Source organism: Brachionichthys hirsutus, chromosome 17 (genome assembly GCF_040956055.1).
Source record: "Brachionichthys hirsutus isolate HB-005 chromosome 17, CSIRO-AGI_Bhir_v1, whole genome shotgun sequence".
Lineage (NCBI taxonomy): Eukaryota > Metazoa > Chordata > Actinopteri > Lophiiformes > Brachionichthyidae > Brachionichthys > Brachionichthys hirsutus.
The window spans coordinates 2,100,947-2,116,011 of NC_090913.1; positions in this window are offsets into that span (position 1 = coordinate 2,100,947).

The window sequence follows — 15,065 nt, forward strand, 5'->3', positions numbered from 1 at the left end:
CTCATTAATGTGTGTGTGTGTGTGTGTGTGTGTGTGAGAGAGAGAGAGAGAGAGGTGTGTTTGTAATAAAAATTATGACGATCCAAAAATGTTTTAACTCCACCCAGCTTTCACCATCTGTCTCTATAATACGATACTCCTGAAATGCCTCTCCACACACACACAAACACACACCCACACACACACACCTACTCACACATACACACACACACACACACACGGTCCTAATGCTGCCATTAGGCCATTTTCCAGGAGTTTCTCTTTTTGCCCTTGCATCCAGAATTTAAGTGCATTAGTAATAACTGCAGGGTGCAGCACCCTGCCCCCCCCCCTCCCCCCCCCCCCCCCCCCCACACACACACACCAGCCCTGCTCGGTCCCCAGGCTCTCTTTGCCACTCATTAACCCTGTCACGTTTACGGTATGAATTAAATGATTCCAGTGATGCATCCACACGCACCGAGGGGGCTGCAGCCAGGCTTGGCCCCCCATCGAGCCCGGAGGGCTGGCCCGAGGCGCCACTCTCCACCCTCATTATTACCAGCATGGTGGTCACTGTTGTTTTAGCATGCACATGTCAGTGTGTGTGTCTGTGTGTGTCATCCTCTGGATGTTTGATGCTTCGAGCTCTAAACAACGGCGCTTCTTTAAGTCTTTTCACAAGGAAAGATCAGATAAGGAGTCCCCTTAAAATCTGATGGAAACTAAAAACAGTTCCAAACATAAAACATTACAAGAGAAATGTTTGCACAGTCTGTTTGAGGAGCTCTGACTGACAAACAAACAAACTAACTAACTAACTAACACACACACAAGTAAATCATCGATGACAGTATAAAGACCTCACTTCTTTGTTAGTAAGAGAATTAATGACCCTGTCATCTTGTTGGCTTTTTTTAACAACCCGGACTCGATTGATTCAAATAAAAACACCATTAATCGTCTTTCGCTGTGTGTGTGTGTGTGTGTGCGTGTGTGTGCATGTAAGTGCAGTCGAATGTGGCCCACCACCTCCTTAATGAAGCAGCCTGTGTTCTGGTAATGCCGCTAATACACTCATAAATCGAAACCAGCATGGCAGCATCAAATAAATGGGGGTGTAGGGGGTGGGGGGGGGGTCTCAGGCTGTCCGCAGCCACGGCTGCACGACACTGGGAAAAGGAAATCGCAATATTTTACTGTCTGTCATAGTAAAAAAGGAAAAACGGAGGCATCCTTTTAGAACATTTTGGCTGCGGTTTTCACAATTTAAGAGGCAAAACTCGGAGTTTCATTTCACAAATAACAATCGTGTAATTAAAATAAAACCACGTCAAAGCAAATCATTAAAGCAAATACAATACAGTGAAATATAAATCACGGCATCAACAAATGAGGCACGTCAGTTTTCAAACTTCCAGCCCGGTTACAGCAGCGTTCATTAGCGCGCCTCGTCCCTGTTAAATAAACCAACGAGCTAATAAAGTGAAGCTGCTGCTGCAGCGTCCGCATGAAACAGGAGAGGGCAGACACTTGAGAAGGGGAACCACCCATCTTCCATATCCTTCCAGGAATTAATAGAGAAAGCAGATTTCAGATTTAGGGTGATATTTGATATTATGACTTCCACCGAGGCTCATGTGGCGAGCCCTCGAGTGCTGTGGGTCACCTTCAAAACCACGATCTGTCATTTATCCTGAGGGGGGGGACGACTCAGGTTCGCGTGCTATATTTGATCCGAGGGTTACTTATTATGATTCCCCAACACATTTTTGAGGTTTGTGGTCAAACCCACTTCTCCTCGAGGGATCCCCGACTGACTGTCTGACGCTTTCGCTCCGTCATGTTCACAAGATGGCGTCGGGCTATGTGCCCGATCTCCTGATCTCGCCCGGCGCCATCGTCTCCTCTTCCTCTCCCATCTGCCTCGGATTGTTTGCCTTCACATCCGTGTCAAATCAAAAATGGCTGAACGCTTCCTGGAAATGTCCCATGCAGCGCACACGGCTTGTTCGAGGCGGATTACGGTTTAGTGGTGAGCGAGGGGACTGACCTCTGTCACGTTAGCGCCAGCTGTTGGTAGCAGGCATGCTGAACAGGTGCTCCGTGGACAGGTGAACTAGGAAGTGAAAGTCTCGTGTCAGTGGAAGGTAAACCATGCAGGACAGAGGTGTGTGATGATGCATCTACCCGTTTGCACTACACAGCAGCCGTTGGCCACCCGCCCTTTCTCCTCCCATCTTTCATTAACACACACACACCCATAGGAGTCCAGGGGAGCAAAAGGAGGTGAATGAAAACAAAAACATTTCTCTGACTGGAGAGGAGAGCCTGCTTCCAATGTGTACACAAGGGTGTTAAAGGGGAGCGGTGTGTGTGTGTGTGTGTGTGTGTGTGTGCGTGTGTGTGTGTGTGTGTGCAGTGACTCGCCGTAACCTCTGAGTCATCACTAAATATGAAGGATTGACAGAAGGAGAAGAGAAAGATGATCTTTAGAGTAACTCTACACTATACTCGCACATCAGTGTGGTTTCATATGAAAGGGTGTGTTTAAGTGTGTATGTGTTTGAGTCTGATTTACCACTGAGCACACACACACACACACACACACACACAGTGCACCCGACTGTCCTTGAACCAGATATCTCTGTGTGTTTGCTTAAAGTCCAAAAGTCCACTCTAAAGTCGCAGCTCTGCTAAGCTATGTGCTAAGCTATAGCTTCATTGCTGGGTCATTTTGCATAAAAGGTCAACAGTAATTCTCACAGAGCTTTCAGGCTCTACTTTTCACCCACAAAGTCGCCTCTAATGAGCTTCGTTACCACGGCAGCGAGAAAGATAGGGAAACAGAATATTTCAGTTGTTTGAACCAACAATGGCGGCTAAAATTCACATCCCAGTAAGCCATGATGGTGCGATGGCCAATTAGTGCGAGCTGAAGCTAAGCTACGTATCTCTTGAAATCACCCGCAGAGAGCAGACCTCCCCCAAGCAGCTCGTTCCCCTCCTAACTGGATTTACACCATCCATATGGTGATCTGGATCAGCACCAGAAGGTTCTAGATTGTATTTTTAACTGATTCTTGAATCCATAAATGGGGTTTAATGTTAAAATGTAATATTTATTCCTGAACTCATTCTGGATCAGAACCAGAAGACACGTTTCATGATGGTTTATATCGGACCCTTTTATGGGTGTAATTTTTGGTGACTGAATTGAAAGCAGATTTTACAAGATATGATTTTTAGAAAAAGTCTCCATTATAAGTAAATGGGAAAATCCGTATTTGTTGTATCCAGACGAGTATTCGGATCGCTCTCAGAATTTAATGGGATATAACTTGAACCAAGTCCCATCTTCAGATTATTTTTTCATCTAGATCCATCCAACAGTTTTTCCATAATCCGGCTAACAGACAGACAAACACAAAAACGAAACCTCCATGGGCGGAGGAACCAAAATAATATAAAGTAGAAGAATATTCACCCGTGTGAAATATAACCTGAATGAATCAGATTCTACAACAGGACAAAGTTGCCTCTAAACATTTGCATTTTCCAAAACATGAATGATCAGAATATTCCCAATGGAAAACAACATTCCAGATTTGATGCATGTCTTGTTGTTATCTTATGAAAGAATGTGGTTTAAATCAATGAACATCCACCATTATTAACCCCATCCTGCCCCTGCCTGCCGCCTCCCTGCCCCCGCAGCAGTGACCTTGACCTTTACACCTGCATCGTGTCACCGGTGGGTTTGTTCACGCCACCGGGATGAGGAGAGGCGCGGCAATCAGCTGACTCACCGGTGGATGACGGGGAGAGGAGGGCGGACACATGCGAACCCGCACACACACCTGTGCGATGTTTTCCCCAGGTGCGAGTACATTCTGTTGTTTCTCCCAGGGACTTAGACAGAGATGTTAAACAACCCCCCCCCCTCCCCCTCACACACACACACTACGAAGGCTGCAGTGGCTGTGGGATGGAGTTGCTCTGCGCTCCACTGGTTGTGTTTCATCTGCTACACAACAGTTGCACAAAGACTCACAAACATCATGACTCTGGTGCGTGTCTGCGGTGGAATTACACACATCTGTGCATCCACAGTTTTTCCGCTGTTGCCTTCGTTAGCTGAGCCGTTGCACGTCTTTGCTCCGCCTGGAGAGCTAAACATCTGGTTCTCGCTTCTGGCCTGACGATTCTTTTTTGCTGTCACACTTGTGATTAGACATGTTTTACGTTTGCCTCCTCGTGTCTGTATCCTGTATCACATATTCAGCCACAGAACGCCATTCCTGGACTGAGGATTAGCTTCCTGGTTTGTGCGTCAGAAGCGTCACTTCTGTTTGAGTCTCCTGAAGTCACAGGTTTATTCTGTAATTCCGGCTCCATCCAAGCAGAAATGGAGCAGCTGTTCAAAACACGTCGAATCTGCGCACATAACGGATCGGCCGTATTTATTTCCCACTCCGTCTCACACTGGATGAGAAGACGAGGGTCTGTCAGAGGTTGCTGATCTCTTCTGTCCAGAACCGGCCTTTGCAGTGACCTTTGACTCTCTGGTTCTGGTTCTGCTGCTCACACTCAGATGCCTGAAGACGTCCTTATTATGGGTTTATGTCATTGCTGGCGTTTGTCTGTCTGTCCGTCTGTTAGCAAGAGTACTCAAAAAGGTTAGATGGATCTTGATGACATTTTCAGGAAATGTTGGGAATGTTACCAGGAACCGGATGGTCTGTGCCTAAAATGCTCCTCCCACACTTTAGATGATTGCGGCCCGCGTTTCCAGCTCCGGCTCAGCCTCAGGAATCTGCGGCATGCTTTGACGGCAACGAGGGAATTAACCGTCCACATAAATAACCGCCACACGACGATTGTCACCAACTGGTTTACAATTGTGGTTCATCCAAACTGCTTCTCACTCAACACGTCATTAATGCCTCAGGAATATGGTGAATGCTGTTGAGACAATTACAGTTACACACGTTGTATTTAAGTCTCCCTCCGGCTCATGCGTTAGCTGACCTGTTCTAGTCGAGCTTCCCGGACGCCAGTTCGCTAGAAAGTCTCATCCCAAAATAATCCAAAAAAATCAGAAATTTCACCGGCCAATTGAAGACACGAGCTGTAGACTTCAGCAGAAACAGTTAGTAAGATATTCAGAAAACAGCTGTGGAAGACATAAATAATTCCCTTGGGCTGTGTGTGTGGGATGGGGGGGGGGGGGGGGTAGTAAAAAAAAAAGAAAAAGCAACCGAGAAGCGAATAACAGAGAAAGAGTGGAATGTGTTTTGATTGGCAGCTAACAGATGGCACTATATTTTATCTGTAGCTGGTAGCACCTTGTGTGTGTGTGTGTGTGTGTGTGTGCGTGTGCGTGTGCGTGTGCGTGTGTGTGTGTCGGGGCTATCAGCTACCTGGAGTTTTACTGCATGTGTTAAAGCGCTTCCACCAGTAAAATGTGTTGATCCTCTGCCACACATGGTTAAGCATTCACCTGATGATCCCTCGCTCCACACTGCTCCCTGAGGGAGAGAGAGAGGGGTGTTGAGCTGGCCACCTCCCCGCTCACCCTTACCTGCTCCCCCAAATAAATGCACAGGATGACTTTCCTCCCCCCTGCAGGGGTTTTAAATTAATGTAGACTTTTCCTTGGATTTCCCCACCGTCTCTCTCTCTCTCTCTTTATTTGTTAATTTCTGCACCTTATTATCTGAATTAAAATTAAAATCCCCCTCTCTCTTTCTCTCTCTCTCTCTCTCTCTCCCTGTGTCTCCCTATCTCCCTGTGTCTCCCTCTCTCCCTGTCTCCCTCTCACTCTCTACACTCCCGCAGTAAAGGGAAATCCTTCAAAATCCATAATTTATGCTTCACTGCTCCTTTTCCTCTCGTCTCTCCCACCATTGCCCTCTCAGCAGGCCTCTGTGTGTGTGTGTGTGTGTGTGTGTGTGTGTGTGTACATGTGCTGCATTCCCCAATGAATACATGACCCTTGTTGGAAAGATACCAACAAACCTATGACTTTGCGCACACACACACACGCACACACACGAACAAACATTTCCAAACGCGTTTATTTTACATGCAATGAACACACACTCTGCACTATGAAAAGCTATTTTAACGATAGTGTATGCAAATTGAAGAGCGGATTTCCACGCTGCAGCGTTTCAAACACGCCCGTGGTGCGGTGAGTCCGAAGCTGCAGGGCGTGCAGATCATTTGGGACGGATTCGCTTCAGCGAAGCTGCTTCAAAGCAAAGCTTTTGCTGTAATGTTGTTTTCCTGTAATACGCCGTGTGCGTTTTATATATATATTTATATGTAGGACTAATTTGCACCATAGAAATGTTTCCTTTGTGTGAAAAATGAATTCCCAGCTGCCGGCAAAGACATGAACTGTCTTCAGGATTCTTTCTTCAAAGCAGACATTTTGACTTTTATCTGTTAAAGCAAAGAACAGAGCCTCTTATCTTTCCTCTCCTCTTCCATTTATGGGCCAGATCACAGATGTAATTTAATATCTAGACCGGCACCTAACAAACCCCACGGGTAGGAACATGGAGGCAGCAGCGAGGAGAACCGGCCGCTAGCAGGCAGAACCCTTGAGCAGGTCCAAGGCTGCTCGTTTGCAGCCTGGATCTACCCGGCGGCACCGACGCCACCGGGCTCCACGCTGTCACTTTGCTTTGTTGTGTTGACACTTTTCATACCTGCAAGAAACAAAAAGACAAAAACGTTAACGATGCGGTCCAGAGCTTCTCGTCCATGTCGGCTTGAATCCATCTGCTGACGGAGATCAAGTGATGGAACCCAAACCAGAACCCATGATCCATGTTCTCTGATGTTTGCGTTACACAGCATATTCATGTCACACACACACACACGCACTGTGCGGTATAAATCAGCGGGTTCTCTGAGGCGCCCGGAAGCCCGCCCTCTCTCCATGTGTGTGTCCATATTTATGGCCGCCTCTCAATGCTCATTCCCGTGTGTGCAATCTGAAGCATGTGTGCGTTTATCTGTGTGTGTCGCTCTCTGGGTTGTGTGTTTTGCACCAGCGCTCTATATACATAGTGAGTCTGCAGACAGAGTCCCTTTCTGGCCCCTCGGCAGCTCTCCGTCCGCCACATGGCTCCGGTGCAGGCCGAACACTCAGTGGCGTGTGTGTGTGTGTGTGTGTGTGTCTGGATTCCTTCCTACGTGTTGCCTGTATGCTAATATTTATTCATGCTACTTCGTTTGCCTTAACGACACACACTTAAACCTCGCACTAAATTGTCTTTTGAACCCGAGGCTTGTTCCAGGCCTGTCGGGGGCGTGCCGCGGCCAAACCGTGTGTTGTTTAGCACGATTAGCACCCGACAAAGCGGCGGGGAGGAGGACGGCGTGCATGTCAGGAGGAGGCCATTGGCTTTAATGATTCAGCCTTTAACGGACGGCGTGCAGCAGAACTGAGCAGCAGGAGTGTCCTCTTGTCTTGTCTGGATGGGACTGGGGGGTTATTTACTGGGTCTTAAACACACCGTGGGGGCGGCAGGAGGGCTGGAGAGATGTGCAGAGCCTTGGATCCACAACTCCAACGCCAAAGCAAAACAGCTGTCCTGATATTTTGCACAGACCTGGCCTTTAACTCCATTTTATCCTGCCTCAGTGTCTGAATGAGATCTAATTTCTCTCTGGTTTGGCAATAATGTTTCTCCTCCTCCTCCTCCTCCTCTTCTTCCTCCAGCTCCTTCACATAGTATCATTTTTTTTATTTGCTGCTGAATTAAATGTATTTTTCCTTTTTTTTAATTCCTCCCTTGTTTCCAGCTGATGTCAGGAAAGATTGTGTTTCTTAGAGAAAATTATTTTGTAATTATTAGCTGAAAATAAATCATGATATAATAGATATTATTTATCGATTGATGAGTTTGACTAAAACTCTAAAAGGATTTCTAAAAATAACATTTTAAATTTGAGATCACGTGTGATTTGTCTTTAAACGTTGTCTTCTCTTTCTTCCTCTCCCATTCTCTGTCACCAGCATATCTCAAACTCCTTCCTCCCCCCCTCTCCCCCCCCCATCCTCTCCTCCGGATTGTAACCAAGGGGGTGATGTGTCTGGTCAGGGAAAATGTTCCCACATATCAAAGGGCTCCTGGGTTCTGAGTGGAAGCGGCCCAGAGAAGGAAAAGGTCAAGTTGAATGCAGAGACAGAGGGATGAACTGTGATTAATAGCAGCGGCGGCGCTGAAAGGCCACAGAGAGCGAGAACTAACACTTCACTGCTTCGTGCACGTCTCTATTGTCACTCTTTTAGAATAAGTGTAATTATTGTCACATCAGTATTTTCACGTGGAACTTCCGCCGGCTGGCTGCGTTGATGTGCTTTGATGACGGAACATCAGACGTGCAAGCTGCAATATTTAAGACGTAAATGACGTTGTTGTTAATGATGTAAACTACAGAACCCATGCTGATAAGAATATGTATTTCATCTCTGTTCAGCTCTTTGAATATATTCCAACGGTACAACATAATGCCGAAAGAGAAATAATTATATTTTCCCTTTGTGTGGGGAAAAACAAATACGACCAGAACCCTTCTCCTTGAAGTCGCTCTCTTAATCCCGCTCAGCGTTGTCGCCATTTTCATGCTTTGATTCAGACCCCCAATGCGTCCTCCTTTTTGTTCTCTCCCTTCGTTCTCACTCCCCACAGCATGTAGCACCCTAGCAAAAATCCTGTTCAATCACAATAAGCAAATTACCCCCCCACAGGACTTCACTGAGAACAGAGCAAGGTACTCCAATCAATGGCCTTCTTCTCTCAGCACAGGCCTGGAGCTCAGGATTTGCATGACACTGGACGAGTGAGCAGCCATCTCTCTCTCTCTCTCTCTCTCTCTCTCTGAGTCTAATGTGAAAATGTGGGAACATTAGTGGGAAATGTAAGGAATTTCTGGTTCCAAGAGGAAGACGCAGTCGCTGTAAAGCGGCACAGCATGGAGCGTCGCTTCTGGTGAGCTAAGTAACGCCTGCAGCACAAATCTGATGCATCCTGAAGGTGCAGGAAGCAGGAAGTCGACACGGCGGCTGCGTGACCCCTCACAAAAATGTGCAGGATCTCTTCAGGATTTACTTTATCAGTGACAAAATGTCTTCTCGATGTCTGAAATGATGAATATTGTTTCTACGCAACACGTTTTAATGGGGAAATGATCCCAACATGCTTCAAGAGGAGGGAAAAGACTGATCCGGATTCGCTGACGAGTCGACCTGTGATGAGATGCGTCAAGGAAGCGACTTGATGCGTCGTGTTGAAAGTCACTCCGGACCCCCCGGTGGTAAATCTGTTATTGTGAGCTGCATTCGTGCCGTGTTAGAAAGGAAAGCTTGAGGCATAGCAACAGTAAGAGAGGCGGGGCCTGGTAAACAGTGCACACACACACACACACACACACACACACACTCCTCTGTCTAGCAGGTGAAGGGTAGAGATAGTGTGTTTTGCAGCAGCTCACCGTGGCAACCTGCAGAATTCCACCACCAGCCTCGTGACTATCTGTTCTTCCTCCCTTCCCTCCTCCTCTCCTCCTTCCCCATCTCCCATCCCCCACATCGGCAGCTCCGGGGGAAGAGAGCTCTGCTCCGAGAACGGAGAGAAAGAGAAAAGAGAAAGAGGCACGGAAAGAAAGCCTGGCATGGAGAGAGAGAGAGAGAGAAGGCAGAGCTGCCACTCTCCTGGGAGGGAGAGAGAGCGAGGAGGGCAGAAGATAAAGATCCTGCCTCACCCAGCAGGTCCTCAACAATGAAGCTGGGCGAGTCATTTTGAACCAATGGGGCAGAAAACGCAGAGCAGTTGCTGCCATTCATCCTCCCATAAGCATGACAGCCTCACACAGCATTCATTCATTCATTCATTCATCTCACGGAGCAGCCCGTTTGGACACAGTGACTCATATCGATTAAGAATAAAAATTAAAAAGTATAGAGGGCGCGTGCGATTGAGCCATCAGTGGAGCTCTTTGCTGCTGAATTGGAACGTTGGATGTGGATGGGTGGAACTGTTATCGCTCTAACCCTCACCCACGGAGAGAAAGTTCATGTCCGCTGCTGATCGAGTGATTGATCACCACAAGGTGATACAATAAAAGCATCACGACACGAAGAGAGACGCTGCAAAACGTTACGCCCGACACGACAGCTGATCATCGGTTTATCTGGCACACTCTTTTAAATAGAAATATAGCATGATGAGAGATGCATACTCATGAGCCTGTCACTCAGAGCAGCTGCATTCCTGCTCAGGTATGACATCACTCCTCCCTCTCCAGGTGGGACACCTTGGAATTGTCTGAACGTGTCTGTGTCAACCGGCCTTTTCCACTTCCAATAAATATATTCAAGATTACTATTTGATTTGCCCCGATCCGCCTCGGGACGTGCGTGTGTTGATGATGGGATGCTGTTAATTGCCCCCCCCCGTCAGCATGGCTGCAGGCCGCTCTTAGCATTTACATCACATGAGCACCGGCCAATAAGAGAGAGAGCCTCTCCTCCCACTTCTCTCTTTCTTATCCATCGGCATCAACTTCCCTCCCTCCGTCCTGCCGAAGGCCGCAACGCATAACCGATTCTCCCGCCGCCACTTCGGATGGATTTGATGGGATGCAGCCATGTCCCGAGCGCTGAGGGAGGCGGCCCTCCTCCCCACTTGAGGCCTTCCTGCTGTTATCTCCAGGCTGGGGTCCCATCAGCCGGCACGGGAGCTCTGGCTTCCAGCCGCAGCTCCAGCAGCTCAGATAGGGGGAAAGCTCCCCGAGGAGCCAGGCGGATCCGGAATCAGCATCCTCTCATGCGGCCCGCTTCAAGGTTCCTCTCAGGCTAGCTTTAAGTCAGAGCTGCACACACACACACACACACACACACACAGCTTTTAGCGTTCAGACTTCACCGCTCTTTGTTCGGGTGTTCTTCTTACGACGGTTCACAGCCGGTCACGTGACTTGCAGCCGTCTTTAAATGCTGACAACAAATGGCAGGTTCATATGTGAAAAACCGGGCCCCTCCGAACATGTTTGACATCCAGATTGGATAAAACAGTCATTATGGGATGGCAAAAAAAGTGGCGTCTCCACTCAAAGGAGCTTAAGTTGAATAGTTTGTATTTAATTGAGATGAATTCCCAGCCTGCTTCCCGACCTGCACAGGTGAGCGTCAGCGTGTATGTCAGTCTAAATCAGGGTTGGGCAATTTTCCACAGGGGCAACATGAGAAACAGAAAATATTCTGGAGGGCCGGGCCAAACGGCTGAACTCAACTCTGCATAATATTCGTTGTATTTCTTGATTTAAAAAAATCAGTAAAGAGCATCGTTTTGACAAGCTTGTAAGAGTATAAGTTAAAATTAAACAATGAAAAATGGAGCTTTTCTCATTTCTCAAAACAATGGTAAAATAAATGTGACCGTTTCACCATTTGTGACTCATATTAGTGAACATTTTCACTCACATTCACTCTAAAACACATCTTGAGTTTAATATACTGTTGGAAGGTTGCGTGAAGGTTCTCAGCATCCTGAAGACATCACAACATTGTCTCTGACTCCCTTCCACTGCTGTCTCTCTCCTCCGTCCTCCTCACCAGGCGTCAAAGGGGCAGCTGCTGAGAGAACTACGTATCCCAGAAGCCATTTGGTGGAGTGAGTCCTGGGGTTGTCAGGTGTGGAGCAGCGAATGGGTTTCTGGCTCAACATTCCCTCCTATCACGGTGAACGTTCCAGCAACGCTTTCTGAACGGACCGACCCGTTTGCGTTTGCGGCCTTCATCAGGGTCATCATAAAAAATGCATTTTATGAATTTGCGTTTCACCCATCAAATAAGAGAAAGCTCCCTTCTTGTTTTGTGAATACTGGCTACAGGGCGCGCGTCACTGCGTCAGGCCTCCAGGCTCCTGGTCCACTTGGTTAACCCGTTATTTCAGCCCACCCTGGTGCAGCTGGCTAAAACCGGCCCGGGAGCTCAGCCTGTGTTCCACCTGGTCCCCCGCCTGGCCTTGGTGTTTTCATTTGCTCCTGCAGCCGATTGGAGTCAGAAACCAAACCCCGGCGGGTGAGAAGTTCTGTTCAGTAGATTCTAAGGGGAACCACAAGCCGCTCCGGAAACCTCCGCCAACCGGGTCAAGCAGGGTGAAGCAGATTTCACACCTCAAACTCTAATGGACAGAATTCCCTGATGAACTTTATTCTCTACTATAAGGCTCCTCTAAACAGAAGGAGACTGTTGGATAAGTCGCTGCTGTCAGATTATTTCTTTATTCTTGGTTTTGGAGTGAGACGTTTGGGTTTGTGCAGAGGGCTGGACCCACGTCATCGCCAACGCATTAAAACCGGCGTTCTCCGGTGAGTCGCCGAGCACAGCCGTCGCTGCTGCGACAGACATGAGTCACCGTGATGCACGTCTCTCGCCACGGTGAGCAGGAGCGCCGATGACGTCAGGAAGATACACCTGACCCCTGAGTCACGAGGTCCGGTTGACTTCCACGCCCTTTTGTTCCAGATTAAAACGCCTCCAGCATCAGAACGGCGTCCGGATCCCTTCATTCGGCGGTTGCGGGGACTCGTGTGTGTGTGTGTGTGTGTGTGTGTGAGTGTGTCTGTGTGTGTGTGAACCACAGAGGACATGGATCCATCGCCTCAGTAACGTTAAATCACGTCACTCACCTGGACACGCCTCCTTTTACCTTTGTTGTTGTTGTAATTTGACCGAATCGTGCATCTCATTGTGACGAGCACGCAGAACCGGCCTCCATTCATAAATAAACGACACAAGTGGGCGATTAAAAACAAGAAAACATTCCATGACATCATCATCGGAGCGTTAATGGGCGTCTAACCTGCTTCCACCTGGAGAGAAGCCCAGCCAGCCACAAGCCACATGGACCTGCTGCGTGTTTGATCTCTGGGGGGGCGGGGGGGGGGACTGTTTTTACTGGCGCTCCCGCTGAACAGGAAACGAGCTGTGAAATGAAGTGATGACACTTTGGCTTGTTCAGCTGTGACCGTCGTGGAGCCGCGGCTGTAACCTTTGCACCGTTTCCAAACTGAGAACGGCATCAACTCGCCGGGACGCTCCAGAGCTGTAAGAAAAGCCGAAGCTGTTCCCAGGAGAGACGTTTGGGCTTTGTCGAGCAGGTTTTACACTCAGGGACGGTGCAGCTTCGTAGCGGAATAAGGAATCCATGTTCTTATTATCTGAATCCGCTGAATTATCTTCCGTGGAAAGCTTCATCTCTTTCCTCTGACTTTAACAATCTTTGGAACAACAGGGCTGCACTTCTGCTTTCCTTGTGATTATTAATCACATCCTCCCACTGAACGATGTTTCATGCCCCCCCCCCCCCCCCCCCCCTGTGATTGGATCTGAAGCCCGGCTCGGTGACGCAGACAAACCATCATTTCTTCCGACGTGGAAATGTCATCTCAGCCAGATGTCAACCTTTGACCCATGGATCTGCAGACGCCGTGCGGCTCCGGCGTCGACCTGGAGACGGATAAATGGAGCATCTTTACGCCCCTTTGGAGAATCATTTCAGTGCGTTTCACCCGTCGTCCCTTTATCTCTCTGTTTCTGTTTCTTGTGCCCTGGTGGGTAAAAACGTGGCAGCAGTCGCTTTGCATGCGTTGAAAGGAGGTGACCTCTGGTGCGTCAGAAGCTCAGAGAAAAGTTTGCATATTTAAAATGGAAGAAGTGATGAATAATAAAGTGATTTAGTTTCCTGATAATTAATTCCTGAATGCGTGATAAAACCTGAGCAGGGGGGGATCAGATGTGAAGCTTGATGGATCAGTCGAGCGCCATCATTCGCTGTGCAGTTCTATGTCCCTGAACGCATCACGCGTGGCGGGACCGGGACCGGGACCGGGAGCGCACAGGTGACCCTTGGACAGCGTCGCCTGATACCGTTTATTGGGAGCCCTGCCTCCCACCGACGCCGGTAACCGCCGTGACGACAATGTTTCTCCCGTTTCCCGTTAATTCAAGAATGACGCAGTTAAACGAATAGACTCCACGCACGGCGCGCCGCCGGTGCGCGAGCCCCGACGCGCGCGCAGCAGAGAGCTCCATTGACGCGTAATGGCCCTTGAAACCGTCAGAATGACGTTGAAACGACACCCGGTGCTCCAGACAGCTGCAGGTGTGACCCGGTGGTTTATTCCATGTAGCGTTTCACCGCACGTCTACCCTCACTGCCTTATAAGGGCACTCAGCCGTGGCTTCCTGCAATAGGCCGCCCGCAGCCTGCGGGAACCTGCACGGCGCTTTAACTCTTTCACTGCTGAATTTAATTTGCTCCGACTCCATGAAACGAGACTTTTTGGAGCTTCACTAATAAATTAGATTTTTGGTTTTGAACGCAGAACAATCGAACATGTGCCCGCGCTGTCGACACGCACACACACACACACACACACCAGTTAAACACAATATCCTGTATTGATCAACGACGTGATTGGGAATCCTCTATTTGTCTGTTGTTGTTTTTACTTTCGTGAGATCCTTTCACACGTCGTGAGATCCTTTCACACGTTGGCCTCCAGATGAAGGCTTAGATTCCGTGCTAGAGGTCCGTCTGTCCCTCCACAGGGGCCCAAACGGGTATACCTGTCTGCCTGTCACAGATAATCACCGCTGGAGGAACCTGCTTGGGGGGGGGGGGGGGGGCGCTGACCTACATCGGACGCCCCATAAGGACCAACACAAAGAAAAGCCTCCCGAACGTCCCGTGCAATGTCATCCTTTGTGTGGCCTTGACTCGATCCTTTGTGTGGCCTTGACTCGATCCTTTGTGTGACCTTGACTCGATCCTTCGTGTTACCTTGACTCGATCTATTCAGTGTAAAAGCAGAGCAGCCGGTCTCTGACCGCAATTTAACTTTACACCGTCGGGATTTACGCCGCGTCATCACCGTGAGCCAGAGGTCAGGGGGGGGGGGGGGGGTTCTCATGCGGTTCCGAGGAATAGATCAGTGAAACGCACCATCGGTGCCGGCCAGAACGTTGCTTGGGCTTTTAGTGACCTTTCTCAAAATGT